The 12,010-nt window shown below is 39.7% G+C and overlaps 1 protein-coding gene across 1 annotated transcript in view; it reads left to right on the top strand.

Annotated features, from left to right (window-relative positions):
* LOC109852860 (homeotic protein ultrabithorax-like) overlaps positions 1–12,010 on the top strand; it is a 69,423-nt gene that overhangs the window by 43,306 nt on the left and 14,107 nt on the right. The gene's annotated exons all lie outside the window — the stretch shown is intronic.

Here is a 12,010-nt window from a genome sequence, read left to right as displayed (position 1 = left end):
CACATATCAGATCGAACAATTCGTCTTAATTAGCGGTAAGAAACAAAAAAAGAACCGTCGCGAAAATTTAATATAGAAAAACATAGTGTTGCGAAATGTCACATTTTGTTTTGGAGCATTCAGAAATTGTAATGATTTTAAACAGTTTTATTATGCATTAGGTTCTGTGCACAAGCGCGCAAAAGCTTAGCAGAAGTACTTCTGGTAAAAATTATAATGCTGCAATTTGCATTTCATACGTAATCTCATATAGTAACAACCATTAACTTTTTCTTCCGCGGATTATGTCCACAATTTGTGTACGTGCTCCAGCATTTTAACCGTGTAGTTATCGTCGTTTCTTAAATTCTCTAATGTAAATGAAATCCCGTTGTATTTGAACATCCAGAATTGAAGTAAACACACAATGACGAAGGTTATATTTACGCGATTAAATCATTTTCTCACATATGTAAAATATATTATATTATTTAATTTTTACGTTATATAAACGCTGAGCAAACATATCAGCGAGAAATTTTGTGCGTGTTTTAGCGCAATTAAGATTAAAATTAATTTTAAGTCTTATATTTTCACGTCTCGTCACGTGATTTTCGGCTGTTTATATTTTATATTTTAACAATATGAATTAATTTCACAAAGTTTTACAAGTTCTACGCAATTAATTACACTATTATTCCACAGTGTCGACTCAGTAATTTATTCTTAATTCATTAGTGCATAAGTAAATACTAAATTTCTTTGTTTGCACATTGTTTTATTATTATAACGCGCTACTTTATAAACAAAAAAACTTGCCTAGAACTCGCCAGTCGAAAAAAAAAGAGATGGAAAGGAAAACATATATAACGGATAAGAGATAAGAGAAGGGATACAGAGATAAGAGTTTCCTTAGGGGTGATGAGAATATCTCGAAATCTATTTAGAGAACCATCTAAGATAATCTTATTCCGACTAGCGGACGGCGCGCATTATTGATTTTTTTCTTTTCTATTTTAGTTCGATCTTCTGTGTGTAAATTTGGTTATTGTAATTTGTTGGTTTTTTTTTTTTTTTTTATTACGAAAGCAAAGTTTATTATAATCTATATTATCGATAAAGAATTTATTTTGAATTATTTTATACATTATATGTTATTGTACATTACGAAATCTTCGTGGTAAGAAAGACGTAAGATGAAAACGTAGAGAGAGCGAGAAACTCTACAGCATTCAGCATTGAGTTGTAAAAGCGTTTGTTCGCTCTCACCGCGCGAGGCGGCATAGTCGCTTATGTAAAAGCCGGCTACACGCCGCGTGATGAGTGGACGTTGTTCTATGCTCTTTTTTAACTCTTTGATGTTGCTTTTGCACTCTTACCTGTCTGTTGGTTACGTATACGGAGAGATCGTACGTGTTGTAGTTACTTGTCCGCACACATATTTGTGCCCTCTCCCTTTTGCTCCTTTTTTCTGTCTTTCTTATCCGACACACACAATATCACCGCGACATTAACAATTCTATACATTGCTCACAGCATATTTTGTTTGTGATTTAAAGTTAAGACATTTTTTTCAAATGTGTATAGTTTGAAATCTCGTGTGAATTTTTAACACCTTTAATTTTTATTTATATTAATTTCTCTAAATTAATATAAATATAAAAATTGATGGAAATTTTAATTACGAGATTCTCTTTTTCTCATCATTCGGATCATAGATTCAGATTAAAATTCGTAATGTGCAAACTGAATATACAAGATGTAAGAGAACTGATTTGCATCTTGCGGGCGTTTATAATCAATCGCATATCAATATCGTCAATAAATATACAATAATACATGCAATTGACCGAGAAAGACAGAGAAATAGAGTATCTATAATTCCATATGGAGCAGGTCAGCATGTTGTTAGGGCCGGCGGTTAGTCGTGAGGGAGTCGGGAAGCGCGATGACGAGAGAGAGACTGAACCGGTTATGGGCGAGGCCCTTCGATTCTTCGTCTTCTTGTACCCCATCTTGGGCCCGGAGTGGGAAGGGGGCGAGAAAGGAGGAGGTGAAAGGAAGCGGTTGGTAGAAAAGAAGGGTATACCAAGTATGGTGGTAAACGGGATGATGGGGCAACGAAGATCGAGAAAGAGGTGGCCGACAAGGGGAGAAGAGAAGTGCGCAGGGAATGGGATGAGAAATTCTCGTTGGCTTCGCTTCGATGTCTTTATACGCGCGGCTCTTGTATGGCCATGGGACATATATCTGTCTTGCAAGAGCGAGGGGCGCCGCCAAAAAATCAGATCGAGTGTAAAAATCGCATAAACTCGTCGTGCAAACTCGAGAGCTATGTCTGCCCGGCTGGTTCTCTCTCAGAGCTTTCTCTCTTTCCTCTTTCTGTTTTCTCTCTTTGTTTCTTCTCTTTCTCGCATACTCTTTACCTTTAAGCTCCGGTTGATCCTTTTCTCTTCTTCTCCCGCCCTTTCTCGCCGTCTTTTTCTTCACAAGCAGGTCTACAAGTCTGCTCGCATGACTCTACCTCGAGGAAAGGCCGATCACCTTCTATATTTTCTTTTATTCTGCTTGTCCGCCAAGCAAGAGAGTTATGCGGTTAGTCGGGCTTATGAAGGATCCGCTCTTTATCGACAAGTAAAGCGATCTTCGCCAACGTGCGTGGAGCGAGAATCTCAAAATAATTTTATTGGCAAGTACTGATTACCACCTTGATCAACTGTGCACGCGTGAACGCTTGACGTTAATGAAGTGGTCGGCATTAATAAGGCAATATCTCAGTGTTCGAATTTTATCTCGATCTTAAGGCTACTGGGTTTTCGTTTCTTTAACATTTTCGCGCATCTTTCCTCAGATCGTAAATACATACATAAAGATTATTTGAATAACGTTTCTCTATACATATGATAATTCTTTCTTTTTCAAAGAAAATTACGAGTAAAATATTATCTGCAGAAGTTAGAAATTTTTTTAACACGCAAAACTATTTTCTAATTTATATATTTGTATAATCTTCGGTTGTTGTTGTTGAATTTATATTTAATTTTGTTGTTGAATGTGTATTAGAAACACGTTTACACAAACTTGAAGTTAAAAATAATGCGAATAAATTCTTATTCTCTTATTTATCTGAAAAAATGTCGTATCATTTTATTCTGCGATTACGATTTCTCGATTTATCAAATTCTGCGCGGTGCTTGGAAGTTCGAGGTAATTGTACTTCTTTGTACGCGCGACTACAATCAAAACGTGTTCAATGTAACTTCGTACCTACTTGTAAAAAACATTCGAAGGCGAGCACAGCCAAGTCGAGCAAATCGGAACCGCAGATCGACCCGGCAGCAGGATGTACCAAAGAGCAAAGAGTGCGGCCGTTGCAATGCAAGCTCTTAACGAGCTCGCTTTGTTTTGCAGCGCATGCATGTGCATGGTGTATGCACGAGTATGGGCTACGATATGTAAGTATACAATATATGCGCATACGGAATATAAGCGTGGCCAGATGTATGGGGTGTTCTGTTTAAAGAACAGACGTATTTTATCATTAAAATATTATTTATTTCGAGAATGTCAAATAAAGATTGTGAGCAATGTCCGAATCGGTATAGATATATTCCATATTTAGCAATTATAATTTGAATGTTATACTGTGTATAAGAACATTGATTATTAAGGATACATAGCTAAAAACAAAGGAAATTGTATCTATTAAAGTAAATCACATTAATATTTAATTAATATTTAGAGTTACCGGAATAACTTGTTGTGATTCATGAGTGAATGAGTGCCAATTGAATTGAAAAGATTCTTATACAAACTTCAACACGCGCGCAGATCTTCGTGTGTGATTTAGTTGAGTGTCTTTCCATCCCTCTTGTGTCGTATCTCGTTTGTAGCGCAGTCAGTGTACAAGAACGTTAGATCTTCACAGCTGTCGGTATTGCGAGTAGAAATACAAGGTACGCGGATGACACCCGGTATATTACGGTGGAGTATATAGAGGTGTATAGATAGGGAGACAGAAGGGAGACCGGTTCCATACATGGCTTCCGAAGGCTTCCTTTTCTTGCGCTAAGACCACAAGAGAGACAAGCATCAGCAGTCGTCTCCACTAATGAGATGGAATTGGACGTGGCCGAGATTTTTCTAGACTCGTCCACAAGAGAGCGAATCAACTGGATCCTCAACATGCCCCCGTCGCCATCTAGTTCGCGACATTCTCGTGAGCGCGACCGGCGGCGCTCTTTGATACGAATCGTTTAATTGCGTCCCATTAGCCCGGCTTGGAGCCTCCCCTTGGGTGAATGCTTGGCCAGAAACGAAAGCTGAAAGCCGCTCCGCGAGGGTTTGGTCTGCTTTTACTCTTTTGCTCCTACCTTCACTTACCATCGTTGCTCTTGCTCTTCTTCATTCTACTCGTTCTCCACTTTTCTTCTGGTCCTTCTTCGTCGCGTGAGTCAGAATCGGTGGTACGATGGTACGCGAAAGGCATCGTCCAACTTTTTCTCGCCGGCACGCTGACGGTTCGTTATACCGGGCCCGCCATTGAAAGCCCCGTACGTGATGTGACGCCGGTCGAGATGGCGACCGAACAGGCCCAACCTACCACTTTTTCCCGTAAGGGACCAGAATACCAGGTTTTCGAAAGGCGGTTGTGTATTCCACCCCTTCTCTTCTTCTCCTGCTGGACGCTACGCTATGTGGTCCAGACTTCCCTCCCCGAAATTACTCGAGGATACGCGTTCAACGCGCCACGATCAACGTGCAATCGATTTTCCTGAAACCGATACGGTCAATTTTACAAAAATATTGCGCGAGCGCGCCTTCGTTATCTTTTAGCAACGCGGTAATAAATTGCGTCATGACAAGAAAAAAATGATAGCTGAAACAGAAGAAAATTATATATTTGAAGAATATTCCGAAAATGAATCAATTTTTTACATATATTTACATGTAGATAAAAATAATAATCAATATTTTATAACATAATACATAAGAGAAAGTGAATGAATAGCAATGTAATTTTACTTTAACCGCAAAATTCTACGTTGATATCTTTAAATAGAAGTTATGATCAACAACTTAACATAACTTCTGCGGTTTATCTTTCATCTTCGTCGTTAATGATGCGTAGCGAAGCTGCTATTATAAGGCTAACGCGTGCTACTAGAACGCGCGGAACGAGCATACATTTGATTGAACCAGATAATTTGTTCTGCTTTACACCACGTCTCATTAACTCTAACAATTTTTTAAACGATAAAATAAAAAACTTTCAGTAATGATATGTTCTATTGAAGACCTACTTTTCGCAGAATTAATTCAAAGAGCAATAATTGTTATAATTTTACTACAGCGATAATTGTAAATGTATTTTTCTAGTGTGTGTGATAGTTGTGTTCTATTTTGTAACAAGTAAGCATTAGACTCTAGTTGTCTTCATAGCCACTATACGTTATTACATCCTGCGTAAGTAAAATACTCCAGATTTTAAGCAAACAATACCTACTGTAGCGATTGTCTTCACAAAACCGTATAAATAAACAAAACGAGACGCTGTTGTTGAAAAATTTATTTAATTTTAGCAAGATGCAGTGAAAACAAATTTTCTGCGATATTCTATTGTCATAATTCTACGAGACTATACCGATTGTCGCTACGGTTTAATACAAAAAATGTTTAATTGGAAAAGAGAAACGTAATTTCGAACAAAATAAACTTTGTTTAAATGTAATTTATTGACAGAAACACTGCGTAATGCGAATCGATAGCTTAGACTTTATAAGGGCAAAGAAAACCTAGCTCGTTGCGGTACTACGACGGTAGCTAGTGAGGATTTATAGCTCCTTCTATCTTAGCACGGTTTCGTTGAACAGCGCAACACGTCGGATCCCATCGGCAATGGGATTATATCGCATAGAAGGTGGCTGCTTGTATCGCATCAAGATAGGTAGATACCACTCTGCCGCTTCTCGCGATGCACCAGCACCAACAGCAGCATCAGCAGCAACAGCGATCGTGCCTCAGGTCGACTCACGCTGCATGAGTTCCGTGACGATCGTTCCCTCCTCGTCCCCGTTCCCTTTACAACCCTTTCCCCTTCCCTCTTTATCTCTCTCTTTCATTCCGTGCTATACTCTTCAGAGTTTTATTTTCACTCAATTCCGGGAAGCATCGCGCGAACCATGGGCGAAGGGATAACGGGCAGGTGGTGGGAAGAGAAAAAGAAACACGTACACGAAGTTAGCCGAAGGACAGGAATAAGGAAGGGAGATGGGTAGATACTCGGAGCAAAATGAAGAGAGATGGTTGGGGAGGGAGATCCATAAAGCATTCGAGTGATTTAATTCTGTGCAACACCGAATAATCTTTTGCTTTCCTGTAATACGCAGCTGGAATATATTGTGATTCAAAATATATATCTCCGGAGATAAAGTGGTTTCATATACGAAAAAAAATATACGTCACGTGGCGAACTGCAAATCGTGATAAAAAAACTGTCATATTTATGGAAAATTCTGTAGTAGTTGAGTTATAGTTATTTTTATTGTGTGACTTATTCGGATTGTATAAATGGGCGACACATTGTTTTTTTTTTTAGAGAAGAAATACTTGATACCAAATTTCTCACGTGTCTAAACTTCTAGACCTTGAATAGACGAGACTTCCTCGGCTTTTCCCAGAGGGAATTCCGATGTACCTAGTGATCATACTACATCTCGATTGTCGTCTTCGATAGATACCGATAATTTGAGCGAGTGCCTTTGGTAATAGAGTCATTTTCGCCGGTATATCGGCCGCCGGTCCCGAGTTAATTAATGTCCAGCGAGGGCATTAGATCTCTGTCCGCGGGGCAATGCAATATAAATAATAATAATTTGACCGAAAAATGCCGGAACATCCCTCCGATGATTATCTGCTCGTAAATTCAGACATAAAGATATCGCGACTAAATTGCCGCGGAAGGGTTTCGGGTGCGCTAAGAGAGCGCGACGAAGAGGGTTAGAGGAAAAGACGGAAAGGGGAATAAAGGTGAACGCACACGTACAGGAGGTACCGAGGCGTTCGTGGCTTGGCATCGCAGTCGGTGGAAGTATAGCGGCGTGGCGACGATGGTATTGCAATATAGACAGGGCGGCAACAGACCAATCACGCGCCGGCTACTAATTTGCTGGGCTCAAACAGCTGCCGTTCTGCCGCCTATGCGAAACCCCCGGTTTATACAGCGAGTATATATGCCTCGAATTCTCGATCGAGGATTCGATCCCCCTGGACTCACGCTGGGATATTCGATCGGCCATGGTCTTCTTCATTCCTTCTCGTGCTCTTATTCGGCTCGCGTCGCGCTCTTCTTCTTGCTCCCAATGCCCACTCCTCGTTGCTCGGACAAAACATTTCTTAATTGGGTTTCGTCGGCGGGTGATGTCTCCTTGACTCTTTTGGAGGTACTCGGCTCTTCCACTCCTTCGATTATTTATTGATTTTCGTTCTTTCGTACAAAACGCACAGTCTCTACCGGGATTCAATGTGTGTACGTACATACATAAAACATTATTGTTAATGGTTATATCTTCTTCCACATCGAACGCGATACATATGCGTGAGTACATATTGATAAACGCGTTTTCTGCATGAGAAGTCTTTTGAGATTAATAGACATTTTTGCGCACGCGTGCGCTCGCATTATAATCTACTCGATGTTTCAATCGAGTGAATTTTAATATGTGATATAATTAAACATTCTTAATAGTTTACTTATACTATTAATAAACATTCGTGATAGTAGTTTGCACATTTAAATTTTACTGTTGAAAAAGCCAGAAATAGCTCGTAATAAATCACTTGTTTTTGTATTCTGAACTTTACAGGAACTTGTGATCAACGATCGCTAGTTCTGCGCGTTGCAGCATCTTCGTAATTCACTATATCTGACAGTAGCCCACGCAAGTAGAGATACGTGAATAATGGCGCCGCGAGCGTACTCGCTACACATACATATAATGAAATCCCGGGGCTAAAGGACTGATCTTTTGTTTTTTGTTCTTGAACTTTTCTTCGATGCTCTGCGATATATCTCTTATTTATTACTTGGCGCTCATAAAAAGTATCTATTTCTTAAATTGTTTCTTATACATTTAATTAATAGCTTCGAGATAATTGCTTTTAAGACGTTCTTCTGCTTACTTTTATGATTACGTTTATTCTAACTTTCTTGCATACATCTCTTGCCTTTCTCAATCTTTCTTCTAAGAGTCGAAAGAAACCTTTAAGGTTCTTTGCATTGTTTCGCAACTTTCACTCGTATTTTCGATATACGATTCGCGCGATTTCGAGCTAGACATACTTGAAAAAGAGGAGCGGAAAAGTACAAAAGAACCGTATTTACGAGCGGCCGTGCGAATGGCTTCCGCATTCGTGACTTTTATTTCCATATATATTTCTTCGGGTCGTTATATTGTTTGGCTTATCCCTTAATATTTCAGTAACTCTAACTTAGACTACATGAACAATTTACATATTTGTATATAGTGTTTTTTTTTATAAATAATTTAACGCATTATTTATAATTTATAGCGTACATAGAATAGTTATGCTTGGAAAATATTTTTATATTTAACTATATAACGTCCGGAATTCGCACACAATGATCGGTATAACGATATTGTGCGATTATAATTGAATTAGTATTTTGGATGTTTCTTGTCGAAGAGCACGTAATTGAACACAAGTAATCCAGTAAGTATCTAACAGCATCGATCTCCCGGACGTTTAGCCCATTAGATTCTATGTTGGTTTATTGCTTCACGTTTTACGGGCTTGCCCAAGAGTATTCTGATTCCCCTCTGCATTAATCTTTCTTCCCTTAATTTCATTCTCTGTACTAATTGATGTTTACCAATGTTCTTCACGCAACATTCGAACGCGCTGTCACGCATACCTTAAAATTGTTATAATTGTTGTCCGCATCGATTTTACAAAATATCGCAAACAGCGATTAGAATCGATTAATTAACAACTTTTGAATTTTCTTTTTCTTGAAATGTGTAAAAACGATTTTGCGCGGGATTATATACGCGCGGTATCATATACAGAACACACTTATACAGAAATACGTATACAATAAACGCATCCCCTCCGTTTCTGCGCGACACTTCGTCACACACATTCAATCAGTTCGCGTAGTATTTTGGTTGCTCTGAAATATAGCCAATCTCGAGAATGCTCATCCCTGACTTTAGACCCCTTCCTCCCTCCTACTCTTGGATTCATCCCTTCACCGCACAAAGCGGAAGCTCTGTACTGGTAATGCTCCGCCGGATATGCAAATCAATCCCACAGTTTCCAATGATTTATCTACTGGGCGCAATTCGTTTAAGTGTATCTCGATTCCATTTCGACTGAACGGTCCTACTCATTATTTAAAGCATTTCTGGATGTGTACGTACACACATCGTATTACTAATTCTCAGGCGTTTACGTAAGTAGCACTAGAGAGACAGACATTTTCTGCGCGACTTAGCCAATCTTGTAATGTCTAATGATTAATTCTCCGAGGGTTCAATTTCTCTAAGTGTACTATAAGTCGGAAATTAGACATTTTACCTTGGTCAAGAAAAAGGCGCGCTTTGAAATTTATATTCGCTCGCGAGCGCGCGCGCATATGTGTTAAAGTTACACCGAGTGTTTCCTAGACACGTCGGTGAAACATGTTTGCTCACTCCATGTGCACGAATTTAAATATAAGTAAAAGACTTTACACACATACACACAACATACACACGCACAATCCGGGAATATCGTCTTTCTTTCTGGAAGTTGATTTGCCTTGCATGAAGCTTAGAGGGGGAACGCTTCTCTGCCGGGAATTCGTTTCACGATGTATACAGGTTGGTTTCCCGTTCCTTCTCCCTTTTTCTCGCCAATGGAAGCGACAAAGAAGAGAAAAAGAGAGAGAGAGAGAAAGAGACATTTCGATCTCAAGTTGAACCTAGACACCGCGACACCAACGTAGCTTTTCTCTTCACTGGTTTCTTATTTTATCTATGGTATCTTTTTTTTTATATGTAAGAGTTACTTTTTGACACAAATTCAATCTGCTAGAATTTTAATTATTTGTTGTATTTAATTAATATTTTGTATATACCGCAATTCGATCTATTTTTTCTCATTGAGAAATTTTTAGGCTTGTTGACATATGTAAGTTAGAAACATATTCTTTGTTCCGTATTGTCGATCCGTGAATAAATCCAATGTGCTTCAGGTCGAAACTATTGGAACGTTCACGAGAAGATCGACGGTTGTAAACCGTCTAACGATGTCTCGTGTAATTGGGCTGACCCTATTTAACCACTATAATGGCACCCTATTCTCGAGTTCGACCTCTTGACTTGTGTATAGAAAAAAACTGTATTAACTGGCGCAGCTTGAAAAAACTCTTCGAAACATTTTCATTTGAAAAAGAATTATTAAAGTTTTAATATTATTTTTGCAGTTTTAATATTATTTTTTATTTATTAAATTAAAAAAATATCAAAAGAAAAAAGAACAGGTTACTGCCGCTACTTTTTATACATTCATCATTTTTTTTTTTTTTATGTTTGTACAGTAGCGCTTGATTTATAACTTTAAACACGGGAAAACACCAGACTTAGCATTAACATAATCCGATAGGCGGAATAACGCATCGGATATCTATCGAGATACGTTCGCCCCAAAATCCCGCCGCAAATCCTTGCGGGTGCAGAGTTATCCTGGGCGAGCAGTTTCTCGCGGGTTTCTCATTTAATATCAGCAATTTAACTACTTCAACATCGCGCCGCAGAGGTCATAAATATCAGCTACCGTGGTCCGGAGAACGATCGTTGTCGCGATAGGGATGCACTAGATCGTGGTTGCACGATTCAGCAACGGAAGCGCGCACTGAAAGGGAGACAAACAAAGTTAGAGCGGGACAAAGAGATAGAGAAAGAAAGAGAGCCGTAGAGGGAAGCATTGGAAGGGAGAAGGGAGCTGTGAGAAAGAGAGACAGAGAGAGAGAGAGAGTGAGTGGCCGATGGAAGGGGTTGGTAACAAGGGATGGGGCGAAAGCGGAGGCAGCGAGAGAGAGAAAAAGAGACGGAATGAAACGCTAGGCGCGCTGACTACGAGTACACTCGGCGTTCTGGCACGCTAGAGGCTATACTTATACGTATAGGCAGTGTTGGTGCATGGTGTGCCATGATGGCAGTAACTCCGGAATCCCAGGGCTTAAACTTGCCTAGCACCGAGGATCAGTGGGGAAACTTCCTGCACCGCGCGGCTTAAAGGCTTCGTGGCTGCTGCTCCCTTGCTTTCCAGGTAGCGGGTAGCAACTTTTCGCCATGTTAATGGGCGCAATATGATCATACGTGGCGCGTTCGCGTATTTATATGTTGCGTATTCTTACGATATTTCCCTCATCCGCAAAGCACTCGAAAACGCGTTAATCTTTCGGAATCAAAGGGCGAAAACACACCGAACTGGGCGAAAGGTCAACGTACGACGAAAAATGTCTAACGACCCGTACGGTTGACCCGAGGTAAATTCAGTTTGCTGAATAATATCGAACGGATGTGAAACAGCTCAGACTTATGCATATTAAAATGTCAATGTGATATGTATCATGTGCCACACGTGCCAATGGCAATGATATTGCGTATGTATGATGTATGCTCTATGACATGCACCGAAGCTACTTAATTAACTGATTCTATCAAAAGCAGAACGCGCGTTTACGTAATGCGGTTGCTCTTTTAGGTGACGGTGACCGGAATTATCGGAATCGATACATTACCGATGTGTTACAATAATTTCCATTTTGCATTTGTTCTCCGTACTCTCTACCACGATCTCACGCGAAATCGAAAGAGAGAGAGGGAGAGAGAGAGAGAAAAGTAAGGTATACATCGTGTCGTTAATAAAGACATTAATATTGACTGGCAAGTGTATCTAGATATGCCGCGAGGGTAGAGGCAATCCAAGTCCAGAATAGCGCCTGGGAATAGAATGCTCAGTC

The sequence above is a fragment of the Pseudomyrmex gracilis genome, unplaced genomic scaffold (assembly GCF_002006095.1).
Source record: "Pseudomyrmex gracilis isolate BER0280 unplaced genomic scaffold, ASM200609v1 scaffold_38, whole genome shotgun sequence".
Taxonomy (NCBI): Eukaryota; Metazoa; Arthropoda; class Insecta; order Hymenoptera; family Formicidae; genus Pseudomyrmex; species Pseudomyrmex gracilis.
This window is presented reverse-complemented; position numbering and strand designations above follow the sequence as displayed.